The sequence below is a fragment of the Balaenoptera acutorostrata genome, chromosome 7 (genome assembly GCF_949987535.1).
Source record: "Balaenoptera acutorostrata chromosome 7, mBalAcu1.1, whole genome shotgun sequence".
NCBI classification, from domain to species: Eukaryota; Metazoa; Chordata; class Mammalia; order Artiodactyla; family Balaenopteridae; genus Balaenoptera; species Balaenoptera acutorostrata.
Window position 1 is genome coordinate 50,423,823 of NC_080070.1, and position 21,908 is coordinate 50,445,730.

The following is a 21,908-nucleotide window of genomic DNA, read 5'->3' on the forward strand; positions in this document are numbered from 1 at the left end:
ATCTAAATTGTCATGGACTATTGGACAAATATGTAATGGAGCATTTTAAAGGCATTTAAAATGTAATGCTAATTAGAAAGGTTATCAAATACAATACTTACCGTAATAGGGAACATGTTGGAATTTTTGTGGTAAAAAACAAGAAAATGGTGTTTATTAGTACTTAGATTTTGTGAATGTATGTAAGAATGAAATCAAAGGATATAGGGAATTATCTGGAGCCAGAAACATAGATTTAATGCAAGATTCTCATTGTTTTATTTGGCCTTTTATTAGACAAGTATCAATTAATCACCTACTGCATTTTCCTAAGTATTAAAAGTGAATACCAAAAAATTAAGAAGAATATGTTGCTTGCTCATGCCCTTGGGAAGTCTGAAATCTGGTTGGAGAGACAGGCCATAGAGAAATGGAATTACCGGAGATCAATTAACCAATTGCAATTAATATTACCACAAAAAAGCCCCAATCTATAATGATCTAATTTCAACTACATACAAAGCTCTGAGGAAAGATGACAAAGACTCCTGGATGAGGCAAATCTCAAAAAACTGTCTTGAAAGGGGTAGGGAGTAGAGGTAGATGTGTACTGGCAGAAAGCAAAAGAGAGTTACTACAGATTGAGATGATTAAGACTGTGGCATAAAGGCCCAAGAAAGGACACTGGGCTTGGAATCACAAAACTTGGGTTGAAATCTTGGCTCTGCCTCTTACCAGCGTTCTGCCCTTGAACAAGGCAAGCCCCATAACCCTTAGTTTTCACATCAGTGGAATGAGGATAATAAAACCTATCTCATAGGTTGGTTGCAAAGATTAAATTAGTGAGCATATGTGAAAGTATGGTGTTTAACAAGTGTTTGACATAGAAGGCATATAGATGCTCTTTAAATGAATGCGAACAAAGTTGTAACCAGAAGTTGACACAAAGAATATGTTTAAAGAGTAACAAGTCCATGAGGTTGTACAAGGAGAGTGGGTTCATCTAGCAAAGTGCCTTGAATACAAGGCTGAATCACTTTAGGTTTGTTCAAAATCACTATCGGGATCTGCTGTCAGCTCTTGAATGGAGGTTTGGGAAGGTGACCTTGATATTGTTGCAACAATTCCGGGAAGATTGGATGGAGAAAGTATCAATTAGTGGTTGGAAACTAGAGGCTCTTGGAGTGTTTATTTTTATTTATTTATTTATTTATTTATTTATTTATTTATTTATTTACTTGGCTGGGCCAGGTCTTAGATGCAGCATGTGGGATCTAGTTCCCTGACCAGGGATCGAACCCAGGCCCCCCGCATTGGGAGCACAGAGTCCTAACCACTGGGTCACCAGGGAAGTCCCTCTTGGAGTGCTTAGACATGAGGAAATTTCAAGAAAATGGAGCTACCAATTGAAAGAGTGAGAGACAGAGTAAGAGAGAGAGAGAGAGAAAAGGAGAGAAGAGATCAGAATTGAATATGAAGTAACTTGTATGAAGTTGGTACTCAGCACTATCACCCTAGTCCAAGCCAACAGCTCTCACCTATATCCTACAAGAGGCTCTGGGTTAGTAAAAATGCTTTCAGCTGCAGGTAGCAAATTAGCTCACTGTTAGTGGCTTAAATAATAAAGGCACTTAGTTGTTTCTAGATCATAAAGTCTGGACAAAGTGGCTCCGGGGTTCTTTCAGTGGTTCCATGTTTGTGTCTCTGTAACTTTCTTGGCCTTTCCCTCATGGTCACAGAGTGGCTGCCACAACTCCAGGTATCATTAGATCAAAGGCAGAAAGCAAGGACACATCACCATGGGGGCAAGGCAGTACCAGCCAACCCTCACATCTGTTCCTTTCATCAAGAAACACAGTTTCTGTGCCAGAAGCTTTCCAGAAAACTTGCTTCTATGGCACAAAGGTCAGGTCTAAATGACATGGCCACCTATAGCTGCAAGGGAGATTGGGAAAGTAAAAACTAGGCTTCCAGACAGTATGGAACAGAGATAGGAATAAGTTTTATGTGGTCAATCAACAGTGTCTGCCATGGCTCCCTAACTAGTTTCTTGTTTCCAGACTAGTTCCCCTATGGTCCATTCTCTACACATCACTGTTTTAAAATTTTAACTCTGATTTTATTATTCTCCTACTTAATAATTCAAAGATTTCCAGTTTGCCTAGATTAAGTCTGACCTCCCTACTTAGGCTACAATGCTCCGCACTATCTGGGTCCTGCCTACCCCTCTAACTGTACTTCTTATGGCTCCTCACCTCTTCTCCATTATTTCATGGCCACGATGACCTTCTGTTAGTTCCTCCTTAGGAACTTGCACCTGTTCCTGGCTTGGGGACGGTTTCCCTTCCCACGTCTCACCCAGCAGCTCCTTCTCATGCGGATCCGTCCTCCTCAGAGAAGTCTTCTCAGGGTACACTATTTAAAGCAGGTCTCACAGGCTCAAACCCCATTGCCCTCTTTCACCAAACCTTGTTTATTTTCCTAGTTATACTTATCACAATTCTTAATTCCACTTATCACAGTTGGTCCTTATTTTGCCTGTTTTCTCATTGTCTGTCTCCCCTTCTAGAATGTGAGCTCCATGAACATGATACCACCTTCTTGTTCACCCTTTTATGACCACTTCTTAGCATCGTGCCTGGCACATAATAAGTGTTCAATAAATATTTGCTAAATGAATGGATGAATGAATGAACACATCATCAAGAACTAGGTCTTAGACAATGAGAGTAGGAAGAGGAACCAGTGAAAGGGAGAAAAAGAGTGATTGGAGAGTTAAGAGAAAAAGCAAAGGAGCATGTAATACGTAGGCCAAAGGGGCTTCAGAAGGGGAAGGAAAGGATTCTTCCTCATCAGGTATTGTAAAAATAGCAAAGAGAAAGAAGAGTTGAAAATATCAGTAAATTTGATTAGGAGGGGACCATGGTAACTTGAGTTTAGAGGTTATATAAGGCGTACACATTCTACCTCTTGCATAAAGGGCCTCAGAATCAAAGAGAGGACATAATGGCCTGAAAGTCAGTGGTCTGCTTTCCTTCTTGGCTCTAAGAGACACTATACGGTGCCTTTTTAATGCTTCAGTTTTCTAGTTATTAAACAGCATGAGAAAGATCTTAAATCTTTCCTCCCTACCTTGGTATCAAATAACAAAAATAAAATAATTTAAGCACTCAGGATGCTAAAAAACCAAAATAGTTTAATAATAATCCAGGAGACAGACATGTATCTGGAAGAGGACCCAAAACAAGCATGTTCATTCTTCTCCACTGGAATAACCAGTCCCTCCATATCATTCAATAATCTTTACTACACCCTAAATCTACTCTGCCTTATATAACTTTCATACACAATTTTTATTAGTAGGCTGGCAGGAAAGTCACACAAACTAGTTTTGAGTGAGGAGACTTTAAGAATAATCGCCCCATAAACTTTTATCTTTTTCATTTAACTGTCATGTGATACGGTTCAAGTCATTACTAGAGAGAACAGAGACAATCCTGAGTCACAGCTATGAATCACAGTGGAATGAAACTTGGTGACATTTAGGAAAGAGTACCGTAAGGAAATCAGAAACTTCCTGGTGGTAGTCCTTCCAGAGTTATTCTCATAGCACATATCCATGTGACTACTTCCATTATATGTCCATGAACTTAAAAATGTTATCCTACATGCTTTAAAAAATATCAACAGAAATAAATGCCTTACCTTCTGTGTATGTGCTGCTAAAGTGAGCACATAAATGCCTTACCTTCTGATCTTCAGAATAGGATTTATTTGGATACCATCAAAATTGTTTCCTGTGAATAGCCCAGTAAAGAGGAGAAGAAAGTGGATCAGAGATTAAGTGGCCAAGATTTTATCTGCATTGTACCTGTGAGAAGACCTAAGAACTCCCACTGAGTCTCAGTAAAAGTAAGGGTTTATCTAGACAGTCACTTATTTAACTCTATCTAAAAATTAATAAGAGCACTTAAGGAGATTCAGTTACAGCACAAAATGATTTTCTGGAGATGAAACTGATTTTTTCACTTAAAAAATTAATAGACAAATTAAAGAAGAGGATGAGGGGCTTCCCTGGTGGCGCAGTGGTTAAGAATCCACCTGCCAATGCAGGGGACACGGGTTCGATCCCTGGTCCAGGTAGATCCCACATGCTGCAGAGCAACTAAGCCCGTGTGCCACAACTACTGAGCCTGTACTCTAGAGTCCGCGAGCCACAGCTACTGAGCCCTTGTGCCACAATTACTGAAACCCGCGTGCCTAGAGCCTGTGCTCTGCAACAAGAGAAGCCACCACAATGAGAAGCCCGCGCACCGCAGCGAAGAGCAGCCCCTGCTCGCTGCAACTAGAGAAAGCCCACGCACAGCAACAAAGACCCAACGCAGCCATAAATAAATAAATAAATAAATTTATATTAAAGAAAAGAAGAAGGGGATGGAGGACTTCCCTGGCGGTCCAGTGGTCAAGACTTCGCCTTCCAATGCAGGTGTGGGTTCGATCCCTGGTCAGGGAGCTAAAATCCCATATGCTTCAGGGCCAAAAAACCAAAACACAAACCAGAAGCAATATTGTAACAAATTCAATAAAGACTTAAAAAAATATAGTAATAAAGAAGAGGATGGTTGGTCACTGCAGAGGTATGATTTAGAGGCCAAAAGTTAGAAATATCTTTTGAGTAGATAGAACTAAAATACATAGATAAGATAGCCTTAGAGGGTATCTAATATGTGAATAATAGGAGTTCTAAAGAGAGAAAAAAGAAGAGATGGGGGAGAGATAATAATTAAACAAATGGAAGAACTGTTCCTTAGTCTCAGCTTAAAAGGGCATGCCAAGTTACCAGCAGTTCAGTGATAGAAGACACACCCCTAGGAAAATCATTGTAAAATTCCTGAACTCCAAGTATAAAAAGAAAAGCTTAACAGCTTCTAGACAGAATAAGTAATTCACAAAAGAGACATACTGACCCTGGACTTTTATCCCCAAGACAGGAAGCTGAACTAACCTCACAGGTATTTGAGAAAAAGGAAGCTACAACCTAAGAATGCTATAGTTTTTCAAGATATCATTCACCTGTTGAGGTGAAAGGATGATATTTACATACCTGGGAGGATTCAAAGAATGTATCACCCCTGTATTCCATCTGAAGAAATGACAGTCTAGAACTAAAATTACTAAATATCTCAGCCTAACCTAGGAGATAAGAAAAGAGGAATGAAAATATTTCAAAGATCTCATCTGGAAGAGGAAGGAAACAGAGAAAGGGGGATGTACAGAGGTCTTATCTAAAGGTCTTGTTTTGGGGGTTGGAGGAAATCAGGAAGAAATACAGCATCTTACCAAGGGACAGAGTAGACATCTGCTTCAAGTAACGGTAGAGACACTTGTGTGTAATTACGAGTGCCACGAAAGGACAGAAACCAGTAAGGAAGTCGATCAAATGTGCCTCCACCTCACTCATAAATGAAGAAATGCAAATTTAAATGTTTTTTAATGCCATTTTTATCTATCGGATTGGAAAAACATGAAAAGTGTGATAGTATCCAGGGTTACTGTCAAGGATAGTGGAGGTGGGGAGGTACCCTCACACACATTTTGATGGGAATGTAATCTTTTAACAGATGTAATCTTTTTGAAGAGCAATTTCACAGCATCTAGCAAATGGAAAGTGAACATACCCCATATTGAATCATCCCACTTGTATTTTTTAAATGCACATACATAAAATATACATTACTTTAAAGTTATGAGGGTACTGAGAAACTCTTAACCATGGCTGGTGGGGAGGTCAGAGCTTGAGAAGGGAAGTTATGCTTTTCACTTTCTGTACTGACTGATTTTTTACCTTAAGCACATATTTTCTTAAATGTATAAAACTAGTTCATTAAAAACATACATGTCCTTTTACCCAGAGATTCCATTTCTAGGAAATTACTCAACCATTCTGCACTATACCTGCACATGTATGGATAGATAATGATGTAAAGAGCATTTTTATGCATAGGTTTGCAATAGAAAAGAAAAAAAATCTAGAAACTACCAAAATGTCCATCAATTTGGTTAATAAATACAAGCACATTCTTAAAATGGTATGTAATGCAGCATCAAAAAGAGTGAAAGTGATCTATATGTACAGATGTACAAAGATGAAGTTTAAGACATTGTTTACTAAAGGAAGCAAATTGCAGAAGAGGATTATAAGCATATTTATAGAGTTTTAAAAGGACATATGTATATATGACAGTGAACTTTGGTGGCAGGAAATTTTAACATTGTTTACCTCTGGGTAGTAGGACTGAGGATTGAAAGAAGTAGGGAGGCAGACTTTTGTTTTTTCCCTTTGTATATTTCTGTCTTTTGCATAGTTTTAATTTTTTTCCATGAACATATATTACTCTTATAATTTAAAATATCAGTTAACTTTTTAAAAGTGCAATAAATGGTATGTGTGTATACTCATACACACATATGAAACTGTGCCTAGTACATTAAAAATATCAAATGGCATGAAACATCAAAATGCTGAATTACAAAAATACCCTATTACCACATGGCATCTTTGTTAAATAATTTGCACTTAATCGTCAAGCATTTTTCCCTTGACATTTCGGGATACCTTTTTGCATCTTCTGTAACTAATTACTCAGCACTAATTGTTTCTCTCAGAAATGTATGGCCCCATTGGGAAGCCCAATTGCAGGGCACATATACCATCCTGAATAAAATCCCTGTCTGCTGAAATCTTCAATATTCTCCACAGCTTTTAAGAAACGTTTATACCGTAATATCTAGAAATGAGAAAATCAATTGAATGTGCTATGTATAAAGTACAGCGTTTTGAAAATCTATTGCTGAGCAGTTTCAGCATCAATTGTATGGATGTAAATCAAATCTTTTAATAATAAGGATAATTACAAAATCTCACTGGGTCTGTTGTAAGCACCTTTTTAAAAAAGGTGAATGTCTGTTAATATAGCAACCTCCCTTGCGTGTTAAAGAATTTCATTTCTTGGTAGCTTTCTATTATAAAATATTTGTCATGTTTCTCTTTCACAAGGTTCCACAAATCTTGCTCATGCCTCTCTCTGGTGGGACACTTAGCTTCAGTGAGGAGAGATACATGTTGTTAATACTAGAGGAGAATGTTTTAAACCCAGAAATGGAAGAGTCCTGGAATGGCATAATAAGCACAATGCTCAGAACAGAGATAAATCTAGAAAATTAGGTCCTTTCATCCAGTTAGTTTTAGGGGTCTTTTTACAATAGCACAAATACAGAGCAAGTAAATAAGCTTACTTCTATCTTTTCACTTATGTACTTGCTTCTTGCTCTCATGAGTGAGGAGATAATGACCAAACCAAATCTAGCACCTAGTTTTATTTGCTATCATTTGACACCACCAAGTGCCTACAGAAATCAACTGACCATTCAAAACCCTTTCCAAGGGACTTCCCTGGTGGCGCAGTGGTTAAGAATCCACCTGCCAATGCACCAGACACGGGTTCGAGCCCTGGCTCAGAAAGATCCCACATGCTGCGGAGCAACTAAGACCGTGTGCCACAACTACTGAACCTGTGTGCTGCAACTACTGAAGCCAGCGAGCCTAGAGCCCGTGCTCCACAACAAGAGAAGCCACCGCAGTGAGAAGCCCATGCACTGCAACGAAGACCCAATGCAGCCAAAAATAAATAAATAAATTTATTTAAAAAAAAAAAAAAGAACTACAGATTGAGGATTTATCTGTCTAATTGACACTGTGTCTATGAATGAAACATCGTGACTCTGATGTCAGGACACAATATCTACTATATCTAGTTTAGTTTTTCTCAAGAGATAGAGGGAGTCACTGGACACAGGAGAGAGATGCTCTTGAAAGTAGCCAAGAAGTGGAAGCACCCTAAATTGTCCATGGATAAAGAAAATATGACATATACACAATGGACTATTATTCAGCCTTAAAAAAGAATGCAATCCTGTCACATGCTGCAACATGGATGAACCTGGAGGACATTATCCCTAGTGGAAGAAGCCAGTCAGAAAAAGGAAATACTGTATGATTCCACTTGGATGAGATCTCGAGAGTAGTCAAAATCATGGAAACAAAGTAGAATGATGGTTGCCAGGGGCTACGGGGAGGGGGAAATGGAAAGTTGTTTTTCCATGGGTACAGAGTTTCAGTTTTGCAAGATTAAAAACTTCTACAGATCTGTTACACAACAATGTGAAGATAATTTATACTATCGAACTGTACACTTAAAAATGATTAACAGGGTAAATTTTATATTAGATGTTTTTTCTAAACACAATTAAAAACTTTATTTTTAAAAGACGATTTCTAGACCCCACCCTTGATCTAAATGAGAAACTGGAGGTTAGGCTGGGAATCTTGATTTTAACAAGCTCCCTAAGTTGTTTGGAAGCACATTCAAATTTGAGAAGCCCTCTCTGGAACATATTTCCAAGTACCTCAGCAAACTACTAAATTCTTTGTCATTTCTGCCCTCTTCCACCCTTCATCGTGTCCCTTCAGGCCAGACTTTTGGACGTAGCCAGGCCAATTATTCAACAGCCTAAAGGAGCTGAGCTAGCCCACTCAGGTAAGTTTTAGGACTTGCTATAAAGGATGAAGACAAGGATGTAAGAACCAGCATTTCACTTTGATGTGAACATGGTCAGTGCTTTCTTTCCTTTTTCTGACTTAAGGTCATTAACTTACCCTTTCTGGCCTTCATGTCCACAGATTTATGATCCAAATCAGCTGTGCCCTAAGAATAGAGCTAGAATCCAGTTTGGAAACTTCTGGGGGTCCCAAAACTGTAGAAAGAATATGAATGGCCCTCAAATGCCTAATCTAGTTCAGGCCAGTCTTTGTGGTCCAGTTACAGCCTGGACAAGATTTGGGAGGCAGTGTGGGTGGGGAGGATGAACCCAGGGCTACTCTCTAGTGTTCGAATCTTCCCTCGTGTGCCAGTGTCACTGAGAAGTCATCTAAGTCTAGTGCTTTTCAAACTGTGGATCAAGACCCTTGAATGAATCAAGAAATTTAGTGGGTTACCACCAGCATGTTTTGGAATGGAATGGAAGTTAATGGAATGGAAAAGAAACCATCAGAGTGCCTGAGTAAGCATAAATATTTTTTAAGCAAACCTTTGTTTTTTTTGGGGGGGGGGTGGGAATCTGTGTGTACTGGGTCATGATATAAGATGCCTTTTTTTTTTTTTTTACTATGAAAAACATTCCAGAGTTTGAAAAACAGTGATCTAGTTGTCTGTAGATAGAGGGGGATAAGGAGAGGTATCTTTCCAGACCAGAAATAGGGCTGAGAGAAGGTATGGAACAGAGCGAGATTGAAATTGCTCCCATGGCCCAAATCCCCAACCTAACCCTCTGAAATTTATCTCAGAATCCTTGAGAAAAGGGAAGAGGGAAAGGCTTCCCAGACTCTGACATATGCCAGTGGCTTGGCTTTTCTTATTTTTCACCAAACAACTCACCATGCTGAACCAACCAGGGTTTCTAAAGTCTTTGCTCCAGCTGCTGTGCCTCACATCACCTTGATATTTCTAAAATTCAAAATGGTCCAAACAGGATTTTAAACTTATCTTTTAGTGATACAATTTGCAATTCTCGCTCCTGGAAGATTTTAGGTATACATTGCCTCCAGGGAAGATTACCCCTGCTGACACAGTCTGCACTTCAAAGCTTCCTACCTTATCTTCAGGTGCCGGAATTGTTAGGAGGATGTGTGTTACTAATCGCTCAGGCTTTGGGGGCAGGCAGGAAGTTTGTGGCATTGCTATCAGTTTTACATTCCATATTACACAAGAACTAGGTAGGTACCTTCCTCAGAGAAGACCCTGAGGTTTAGGAGGTTAATTTTCACACCCAGATACTGAGTGGTGAAAGGGGACTTGAGCTCAGGCTTTCCTGGTTTCAAAGCCTACACTTTCCACTACTTCAAGTTGCCTCTTTTGTTTCTGAGTGACAACATTTCATATGAATCTGGATCTACTTCCATTTGAGCTGTTTTAGAAACTGTTCATACTGCTCTCTCAGCTAAAGTGTTCAAATGACTCTGAAGCAATAGCAAAGACCAGTGCTGTAGAAATGAATTTACAATGAACAGGCATCAGTGTTGTTTTCGATGGGAATTGAAAATCATACAGGTTGATTGTTCATTTGACTTGCTTCTTTAAAGAGACAGTAGGAGAATTAAATGCACAGAGACTAAGCATAGATAATACGGCTTGACATGAATACCAGAAGTCTAGTGCTGGATTTCTGATATGTATTAGATGAAAATTGTTTATATAAGGACATATTTCCAAAATTATAACAGAAATCACTAGCAAAGTATGGTTCAAAATACACAATTTCTTTTAGTAAAGTTTTTTCATGCCCCCACCAAGTACATAAAATTAAGTCTACTTATATCAACCCTTCATATATCTATAACTAGTACTTAAAAATCCTTAAAATGAGAAGGTGCTCTTTTAAGATTTCACTCTCTGAAAGCCATTTAACACTCTTACATGAATATTCATTTTAATCTGGCTCATTTTTCGCTTCTCAAATCATACATTTTCCTCTGAGATAAGCCACACTAAAGAAGCTTAATTTTTCACCTTTTATAAAATCACCATATACACTGACCTACTTACTATACTATACCAAGTAACCGATAAACAAAATTTTGGAAATCAATTATCCTCACCCATCCATATAGCACTGTTAGGTCCCTGTGCTGTTCATTTGTATTTCATGACTCTACTTGATGGGAAATGAGACATGGTCTGAAGAATGGGATTAAAGGCAGAGTGCAAGCCAAAAATGAGGCTATTTCACATACCCCTTCTCCCAAGAATGTGTTGCTTTGTCCTGAAATTGGAATAATTGACTTTGAAGGAAGGAAGGAATAAGGCACAGAACTTGTTCTAAACCATGTTTATTAGCCAATAACCAAGGCTACTTCCTTTAACCAATGAGATTGTCCATCAACAAAGCATTCAAACACTCACTTTGTAAGTCGAGGCAATTTCTTAGGGACGGCATCTAAAAATTACATTGTAGTAAAAGGGCCAAACTAACACTATATGTCACTGGGACTTAACTTCACAGGTGAGGAGAAAAATTAAGGGGTCCACAGTTGATCACTGAAGGTAGGATTCCATCTCAAAATCATCACTGATGTAAAGTACTATTCCATCACTAGGCAAACCCATACCATACATCCGGAAATAGATATACCGTGTTAAAATAGCACTCAGTTAAATTCACATCTAACCTTCAGCAGAAACTGCCGCTTGAAAGGCTTCTAATAGTCTTTTAAAAGTTTTGTGAAACTCATCCTAATAAGGTAGAGATTCTGATTTGAAGAGCATTCCTGGGTAGTACTGTGGATACAGGGGTCAAGGGAAGTAGATCTGAACCTCAGTTCACTGTAGTAAGGTATAATGCCAAGTTTAAGAAATTAAGTCTGACACAGACCTTCCCACAAATAGTCCAGGAAACCATCACATGCCACCAACAAAGCCAAGAACTCCCCTGCTGCTTCTCAGAGCCTATGTAAACCTCTCGCTCCCTCCTCTCAAACCAGAGAGAGGCAATCTTATAACATACAAACAGAATGTTCCATTAAGTGTCCACCCTCAAACAGACAGTCATTTGAAGTCATCTAAGTTTCTGCAGTGCTCCCACTTGTGTACCCATAATCCTGACTCCTTGAAAGATGGAGAAATACAGTGAGACCAGTTAAGAACACTTTGTCACATTTTACAAAAACCTTGTTATAGATAAAATAAGAGTAAGATGTTCACCAGGCCAAAATGGTAATTCTAATTTATTAAAAGATTATCAGATCTGGGGTAGAGTCGTCAGTATATTCTAGGGGTGAGATTAGTGACTTTCCTCCAAGTCACCTCCAAGCGATCAAGAGCTTGTGCACTTTATTCCTTGAGTTCAAATCCAAGTGTGGGTCTCCAACCCAAGTGGTGTTTCCTGTTTCCACCCGTCCACTTTATTACTTGAGTGGTTTGCTAAGACTTGTGGTTATACGCCACTCTCCCTTTTCTTTTCTTTTTTATCTCCTTTGATCTGATCCAGACATCCCAGCAAATGCAAGCCTCTGGCTATGGCAGCCGAGAGAAGACATCCTTACCAAGATGTCTCTGGTACTTCAAGAATTACTATGTATGTATTGAATTAAATCAATTTCTGGAAAAAAAAAAAAACAACCCTTTTTTTCCCTGAAGAAAGTAGAATTATTGGCTCTTCTGCAATGATATCATGATAGTTCAGAAAAAGACCCTGTTTCAGGCAGTGCTAAGATCACTTTTCTGGAATTCTAGAAATTCTCTTTGGAGATGCAAGACTGTTTTTTATACATATTTCTTCCAGAGTCACCGCCACCCCCAAACCCTATCTCTGATCTTGAACAATTGTGATTCCCAAAGTCACCTGGCCGGTTCTGGTCATCTAGATAACAGAAACTGGTGGGGCTCTCCAAAGGTTCTGCCCCCTTAGGCACACTAAAGTCAACAGGAGGCTCACCTTCTGGAGCCTGTGGGTGCCGCTTGTAAATCCTCCCTTGTACTTCCTTCCTGGGGGTTTAGGAGGGTAACATCCAGGCGAGAGTATGCTCGATTACCCTGTTTTTCTCAGCACCCTGCCTTTCACTAACTTCAATTGCTAACCCTGGAGATGTACAGTTGGAACGCCAGCTTCCAGTGAAGTTCCTAGAGTGCTGTTAAGTAATGCAGCTTTGGCCTTTGGATCTGGACTTGGTGTTGGGACTTAGAATTGCCCAAGGCAAATAGGAAAGGAATGTGCAGTCACCCCAGACTTGGCATCAAAATAAAACGAGAAAAGAGGTGGCATATATCCTATGTAACATCCTGTGTCTGCTCTAAAACCACAGTAGCCATACAAGGTTCATTTTACCTAGAGAAAACTGAAAGACTTGTAAAGTAAAGTAGTTTGGCTAAATGACCTTGAGGTTATTCCTGGCTTTGAAATATCAGGGGGCCTCCAGTTATGCAGGATATCCAAACTACTAAAACCTGGGTTACTCGGTAGATAATCTGAGTACATCAAGTATATTTAAAGACAATAAAGAGACACTTCTGTTAAGCCACACTCATCAGGTCTGCTTACCTCCCATTGGCCAGAACTTGGTCACATGGCCACATCTTGCTTGTTGGGAAATGTAGCCTTTATTACAGGGTGGCCATTTATCCACCTAAAAACAGGGGTTCTTTTACTATAAAAGGACAGGGGCAATTAGGTCTCAGCCATGTTTTCCTGCCTGGTACTCCAGCCTTCCCCTCTAAGACTGTAGCCCTAACCTGAACAGCAGCAGCAGCCTAACAAGTCTGAGAGCCTTATTTGTCCTGCTCTCTTTGCATCAATTTCTCTTGCCAGTCCCATAGCTTTTACCTTTTACCTCAGGCTGCTGAGTAATAATGCATCTTCCATCCTTTTGCTACTGAGCTCCACTTCTGTAATTATGCAGCCCAGTATCAAAAGCTTGCCCCACAGGGACTTCCCTGGTGGCACAGTGGTTAAGAATCCGCCTGCCAATGCAGGGGACATGGGTTCGAGCCCTGGTCCGCGAAGATCCCACGTGCTGCAGAGCAACTGAGCCCGCATGCCACAACTACTGAAGCTCACGTTCCTAGAGCCCGTGCACCACAACTACTGAGCCTGCACGCTAGAGCCCATGAGCCACAACTACTGAAGGCTGCGTGCCACAACTACTGAAGCCTGCACGCCTAGAGCCCGTGCTCCGCAACAAGTGAAGCCACTGCAATGAGAAGCCCACGCACCGCCATGAAGAGTAGCCGCTGCTCACCGCAACTAGGGAAAGCCCACGTGCAGCAACGAAGACCTAACAGAGCCAAAAATTAATTAATTTTTTTAAAAAAAGAAGCTTGCCCCTTTGGGTGCTGATACTGGACCTCCTGGTTACCCATTTTTGAGTCAGCTTTTAGCCAAGTCGATAGTACTAGCTAGGTCAGGCAGGGCTGGGAGTCCTAACCAAGTATCTGACATACTGCCTCCCCACACCCCGGACTACATTCATGCCATATCATCTTTCATGGCTCCAGCTGAAGCTATAACTTTATGATAAAGAGAAGTTGGGCAGCTGTAATAGATTACAGACACAGTCAAAGCCACATCAGCACTAAACTGGAGAAGAAAGAAATACTGTGTAAACTTAAGTCTGGTATGGCCATAGAGTAGGTGCTCAATAAATACTTACTGATATATTCATTGGACTACACTGCTCACTGCACGTCCACCAAAGAAATTGGAGATGGTATTTTTGGAAGGCAGAGTAGGGTTGTAGTCTTTACAAGCAGACACGAGTCCACCCTGCCTCCTTCACTAGCTGCCCTTATCTAGAGCCCATTTCTGATGTTAGTAACTCGTGGCAAAATATACTCTCAGTCTGCCCTTAGCCACCGCACTACACCACAAAAGCAGCTTTAGTGACATGATCAGCAATGTAAACTCCAGAATCAGACTGATCTACTAGCTGTGTGACACAGGCAAGTTACTAGCTCTCTATGCTTCAATTTCCTCATCTGTAAAATGAGAATTATAATAGTATGCACCTCAAGGGGTTGTTGTGGGAATTAAATGAAATAATGCATGGAAAGCATAGACCAGTAAATGCATGAGACCAAGTACTCGATAAATGTTAGCTCTTCAACCTCACTGCCCAGTGCCACAAATCTGGTCACTGGACTTTCCAAGTGAAGGCAGAGAACTGTAGGAGCCACAATTACTGCTGAGCTGAAGAAAAACCTCAATGGAGTGCTTGCCCACTGCCTTTCTTGAGCCCAGATGCCCATCAGCCAGAAGCTTGAAGAAACCCTGCCTAGCAGCTGGGTTTCCTGTTTGGTGGCTTCAGAAAGTGATATGTTTGGGGAATTAGTTAAGAGTGGAACTCTAACTATGGAAATAACATATAAATAGAAAATTGGCAATATCAGATGAATAAGTCACGGGTCTCCTAGTCAAGTTCAGGGATCCTTTACCTTTAGTTCACTGTCAAAGCACTGGGGCATCCAGAAGAGGACTTTCTCTCTGCTCCCTTGAAAGTACTCTCCATCAAGGAACTACTTCTGCAGTGTTCATTCTCCCTGAGTTCCTTACCATCTTAACAAGTTCTGTACTTCTTTTACTGATCCCTTTGTCCTGCACTCTACAGTCTCTCTACCCTACACATACGCACATTCTATTCTTCTCTCTCCCTTGAGTTCTTTATGTCTTGTCTTCCTTCACAAAAGATTATATTTGGGAATGACACACACAGGGGTATACACATTGATATTCTGCTGTCACAGTTAAAAAAACACACACACACACTGCACGGTAACTGGTACATAGTAGGCCCTCAACTGTTTGTTGAATAAAATCCTCCTTGACTGAACCCTCCAAGGCTGGATGGAGACAGAGTACCTGAGAAGGTGCCCACATCCCTAACTCTGGTGAGAGCTGGAGGAAAGAAAAAGAAATATTATATGTCATCTATATCAAGCCCTATCTACTGTCTACCTTATACAATAAGAAAATGAAGCTAGGAAAATAATGTAATACAGATTACACAGCTATTTAAGGACAGAACCCAAGTGTGAAGCCTCATCTTCGGCTTTCCAATACAACGCAACTCACTGTGAATGACGTGGGTACAAATACCCCTTACTTCCCAGAGTTATGAGTTTGTAAGGCTTGAGAGGCAGCAGCCAGCCACAGCTCCTCAAAGTGGGGCCCTGGATTCAGACCGAGGTCTCCATTTCTGATCTCCAGCAGACTCTCCTGGCTGGGTTTGACATCCACACTTCAATGGGGTGGGCTCCTAGATGGATTTTCTATTCAACACTACACGGGGTTGGGTCTGTGCTAACTTTATGGGGGAAACACCCTGAAAAGGGGGGCCTAGGACTTCACTCCTCCTCTACCCCAGGGCTCCTTGCAGGCGCTTTATTCCCACCTTCCTCCAGGTTCCAGCTAGCCAGGCGGCTCTGGCTCAGGTCTCTGTGCAACTCGGCTCCCAGCGCCTTGATGAGGCGTGTTTAATCTTCCACCCAGATTATTTAACCTCCGCATCCTTGTTAACAAACAGCCATTATTAACGAGATGAGAGACCACATGGGGTGGGCTTCTACAGACAATGCGCGCTCCCTTGGCCTTTCTGCGAGCAAATTCATAATCCTCAGTGACTCAGACGCCCGAGCCCTCCTGCCAGGCCCGCGAGGGAGTCAGGAAACTGTAGAAACCGGGGGATCTGGACCCTTATCCACGACCCCACGCCTGGAGGGTCCGGGCTCTGCAAAACGGAGCTGTACCTCTCCCTTCCTTCCCGGCCTCCCTCCCTCGCTCGCTCTCCCAAGGGATTGCTACAGTGCGTTATAAATTTTACCTTTCCAGTGTGTAGGAGAGGCGAGAGGAGGCTGTGTCCCAGCTCCGGGCCGGCCTGTCCCCGAGGACACCAATTAAAGGCACTAATTGGACAGCAATACATCAAAGTCGCTCCCGGGAGTGGGTCCTCAGAGCGCCAGGAATCCATTAGTTGGGCCTTTGTTTCAAAACACAGAAATACAGAGGAATAAAAAATAAAATAAAAAGCACCTCGACGCGACGGGGGTGGCGCGGGTGCTGTGCCGCGTGGACTCCGCTCTGTGCTCACTGGGAGCCCCACGCTCTCCTCTCCTACTCCAGGCCCGGCACGTCAAACGATCTTTCCCGCTCGTCTGTTTTGAGCCCACCTCACATTTATCCCCACAGAGCGCCGCCTGGAAAGACTCGATAGCTCCTGGGCCCGCGAACAAACAGAGCCCGTGTAGACGCGGCACACGGTTACCACTAAACGCGCCCGGACCGATTCGGGGTGGGGGGGGAAACAAACCCACTTCCCCGCGCACACTTCTCAGGGTCTCTGCCTAACCCGGCCGAGGAAGGGGAAGCGGACACATCGGGGAGGCACATGTCACCTCGAAGTCGTGACGCCTCCTGGGCTGCACTGGGGATGCGAGGCGGACAGCTCAGGGGAACCGGCGTCCCCGGGAGGGGTTAGTTCAGCATGCGGGGAGCGGCACTTCGATGGCGGAAGGAAGGGATTGGCTCTTCCTTGCAGAGCTGGATGCCACTCGCAGGCCCGAGGGCACCCGGAGAAGCAGGCCGGGGAGGGGCCCAGGCCCCGCAGGAAGTGAGGCGACCCCAGGCGAGCTTCCGGCCCTGGAACGGCGGGGCGAGCGACCCCGTGGAAATAGGGGGCGCTTCGGCTGTCGGCTTAGCCCGAGGCCAAGGGTAAGAAGAGACCGAGCGTCCAGAGTCCCGAAGTCCAGCTACCCCGCCCCGTGCGCGCGGCGAGGCCTCCCGGCCATTGCGGCCGAGGCCGGAGTATGTCGGACCCTGGTGGATCCCGGGCGTGGCCGAGGCCCCGGCGCAAAGGGCACGGCCTGGGGTCGGTGTCCGCGGGCGCGGTGCCTCCAGATGCGGGGCCCGGGCCACACCGGCCGCCGCCCGGGCCGGGGCGCGGGGGCCTTGCCGCGGCTTCCCGCCAGACCTGAAGCGGGCCTAGGCGAGGGCGGCCCCGGGTCGCCACGGCAGCCAGGGAGCCGGCTGGCGCGCCCGGAAGCCCCGGCCTCACCTGGGCGGAGGAGTGGCTAGAGGCCGAGCCCCCAGCGCCCCTCATCCTGCGGGGGCCACGCCAGATCGCTTCCCTCTAGGAGCCAGACTGCAATGACTGCTTTTGATCCCATTTGTTACTAACCCCGGCATTTGTTTTCCATTTTATAAACGCTTCCCATTAAGTAACTGTCCCTGTTAACAGCATATACCTTTCAGCAGTCCTCACTGCGCTATAAATAATCTCGATGAAGATGCAAGGATATGACTTTCACAAGATTGGACAATTGATTCAATCTGTGACCCGCGATCGCGAATAATATTGGAAGGCTATTTAAACAGATGAAGGCCTAAATTGTCTTGCTTGTATCTGAATTAATTTCTCATTCATCATCATTATGAAGTGATTGGTCTATTCAAGCTCTTCAGCCTGCTGGAACGGCGTGGGATTTAAATGAGATTGTAACACAATTTAAATGCTCGCCGACTTTAACGAGGCCAATTGAGCAGCTGCAATAAATACAAATATTTTTCTAAACAGCCTTGTTTTAAATAATTACTTAATGCTTTCATGTTATTTTTAAGTGGCAATCTTTCTCTCTCTCCTGCTCAGAATATCACACACTTATTTGCTGAGAAGGCGATTTTGGAAACGACTTTGTGTTTCTGTTTGCTTTGTAGATGGTAGCATGCGTTTTGCCGTCGCTTTTTTTCCCCCCTTCAGAGTCAACATCTCGGGGTCCACAACCTGGCACAAATGGTGAGCTGGGCCTCGGTTTCGCCCTAATGGGGTCTGAGCCAGGGAAAAGCTGAGTGATGGGAGAAATTTGCCGTTTAGATCAAGTCACTTATCCAGACACGTTTTAGCTGGGACTTGCAAACGAATCCGTGCGACTGCACTTACAAATGACACCCCAAAGAGTGGCGTCGTTTCTGACTTGTCCTGATGACCATCATCAGCTTGAACAAATCAGAATTCCAGAGTATCTGAAAGGTGTCCCTTAGGAAGTTCAATCTGCCAGCAGTTTGGCTCCCGTGCAAGTCGACTGGAATGGGTGGAGGCTGGCTGAGGATTTCTTTGTTAGGGAACAGGCCCAGAAAGAGAACCTGGCCACAAGGATTGGTTGGGGGTAGAGTAATTAGAAGAAAATCCCAATTCTTTGGCCCAACCTCCTTTTCCTCCCCCCATTCACTGACACTACTCCCTCTCTCACTCCGGATGACGGTGCTTGGAGAGGATGCTAGGAAGGAAAAGCTCTTTCCACTACGAGAATGCCATTCGTCTGGCCACCCTCGACAACTGTCCGCCCGTGACACCCACGCTCTTCGGCCGACATATGGCGAAGGGTGTTTCCTCGATTGCGGAATAATGGAAGCAACCAAGCGGGAAAAGCCTGGAGAACAAAAGAATCTTTTAAACTTTTGCGAAAGTCCTAGGCTGGGGGTGGGGAGGCACGCGACTGCAACGGGGACCTAAACTGCCGTTCGCCACTACCGTCTAGGGCCATATCCCCCCTGGGAGGCCTGGGGAGAGAGGGTGCATTTTGAATCACCTCTCCCTCTGCCTGGGATGGGGGCAGAGGGACTCGATGTCTGGAATGTGCCGGCGCGGGTTTCCCGGTTGGGAAAGCAGGGCCGATATAGTCACTAGAGAAATCATTCGTGGGACAGACAATATTGGGGGATGCGATCAAACTGCAGGCCAGGAAAAAAAAATGGGGACAAGGGTGGAGGAACCAAGTGATTTGCTATGTAACTGGGCAATTTAATGCCAGAGTTAAGGAGCTGCTGGCCGGAATCATTTCGTCTTCGGAGGCTCTGCCGAGCTCATCCTCCTTATCCTGTTGTTTAAAATGAGCATTATCCCAAACATATGCAATGCAATCAGTTTGGTCACACTTACAAGAACATGCTTTAATAAGGCAATCAATCACTCGCTAACAAGACGGCGACGGCTCGCGCTGAGCGCGCACTCGGGCTGCTGGGTGGCTGGTCTTCCCTTCCCGGACCGATGGACCGCGGCTGAGCGCTAGTCCGCGCTCCCAGGCCCCGCTGGGTCCCGAAAAGGTTGAGGAGCCCAGGGAAAGTGTGAGTCGGATGTGAGGTGTCAGACTTCGCGAGGGGTGACCATGGACTCTGGGCCCCAAAGAGGCCTAGGGCAGGGGAGGGAAGCCAACGGAGCTGGGAGCTCATAGCTACATGAGTCACTAATAGCTGTGTGAGACCAGAGCCTCCGTTTTTCCACCTGCAAAATGGGACCGAAATGGGGGAAAACTAAGTAGAGATGCTCAGAAAATTGAAAAACAAAAACAATAATACGAAAACAACAATGTCAGTCCTATTGCTTGGTCTAGCCTTCTCCTTTTACAGATGAAGAGATGGAGGCTGTGGAGGAGCAGGGCCTTGTTCACGATCATCTCCCATCCAGCCCCACCCCCATCACCAAAATGGAAGTATCCGGCCAGATGCTGCTGCCGGCGCAGGCGGAAAAGCCTATTTTTAGGTGTGGGGGTCTGCGAGGGAGTGTGAGTAGTGCGTGCCTAGCACCAAACCGCAAACCCTGGCAAAAGGGAAATTTCATTATGAAATAATGAGTAATTCCTCCTGGCAAGATGTATTGTTATATCTTCCACTGCAATTTGGAGGAAGAGAGGCTCAATTACCCAGAAAATACAGTCAATTAAAGGCTGCTGATTGGACACGAGGCCGGATCATCGATCTTGTACTTTCCAATATTGCTGCAGACACCTCATTTTCCCTCCCTATTAACTGAAAATACGCCTGGCATTACGGCAACCCGCAGCCCATTTACCTGTCGCAAGCAATCTTGGCCCGATGCAAAGTAACCGAGAAATTTGCCGGGGTTTGGCACCTGGAGCTTCCCAACTGCAGAGGGAGCTGCGCAGGGCTAGGGGGTGGGGTGAGTGGCAGAGAGGATACTGGAAACCTCAGCACAAGGCTTTGCTTGGGAGGGCGGGGAGTGCTATGTTTGGGAGGGTTTGCTCTAAACCCCAAGGAGGGATAGAGGCAGATTAAAGAGTCCCCGCCTGCCCATGGATACACCAGCAGAGGACCCTTGAGTCCATGCAATCCTGAGCGCCCAGCCTGCTGAGGACACCCATCTCTTCAGAGACAGCCACAGTGGTATGGGGACAGAGAATGACAATGAGGTGGCCACTCAGCACTGTCTGTCCCTTTGCCCTGACCAGAATTCCATCCTTGGAGATGACTTCCAGCCTGAAGAAGATTCAAACCCTCCCATCCCAACTCAGGAGTCCTCCTCCCTCCTCTCCCCTCACCCTAAGATGCAGACCCAGCTTGACCAGCAAACCCAGCTCTCTGCAGTGCTCAAGCTCCACCCCCACTACCTCATTCGTCTCCACCTTGGATTGGGGTGGAGGTAGGATCCACAGAGACCAGAGTCCAGAGTCCTCTTTCCTCAAAGGGTTGGGGCAACTGGAGAAGGAACCATCAGGGTGAGCCCCTGATGGGATCAGCGCTCTGCTGGGCCAGTTGAGCCAAGTCTCCTAGCAGGCACAGAATTAAGCAAACTTACACCCCAGGGCAGCTCAGCTCAGAACCCTCCTTCTCCACCTCTGTGCAATGTCCATTTGGAGCCTCCCAATGCCCAACAGAGGCTTGGGAGACTGTGTGTCCATCTTTTGACTCCTTGCCTACCCAAGCCTATGACAGCTGAACCAGTCATTTAAAAGGAGTTCACATACTGCCTGCTGCCAAAAAATTTAAAATGCTAAAGTGAGAATCATATCCAGCTTTATTGCAACATGGTCAACAAATTGTAACAGCGAATTCTTTGGGCGACAAAGGAAAACCAAATCAAATTCATTCCCTACAGGAAGAACCACTCCCTCCCAGTCAGGGTGAAACTTGCCTTGGGTGTGGGGGGGGTACAAGTTCTCCTCTCAAAAATTGGCTGCAAGAATGACTGTGGAAGTGAGAGTTTGGGAGTGGTTCCCAAACAAACCCTGGTGGAGGGGAGAGGCAAGGTCCCCAGAAGGGGCAGAAGGCTCCCGCTAGTAATTGGAAAGTCAAGCCCCATTGGCAGCTTGGGAGACAGAAGAATGTAAAATTCCAAATGCAAAGGGAAGGGCCAGAAAGCTCCTGGTGAAGGGAAGGCAAGGGCTGGAAATTGCTTCTAATTTGCCACCAGATACTGAGGGAGAGCAATGAGGTCCCTGCTCCCTAAGCTCTTCCCTGGGCGCCTTGTTAACAGCTCAGCTCTGGGCTCCACGGCCAGCCAGCCGCATGGTGATCATATTATACATTCAACATTC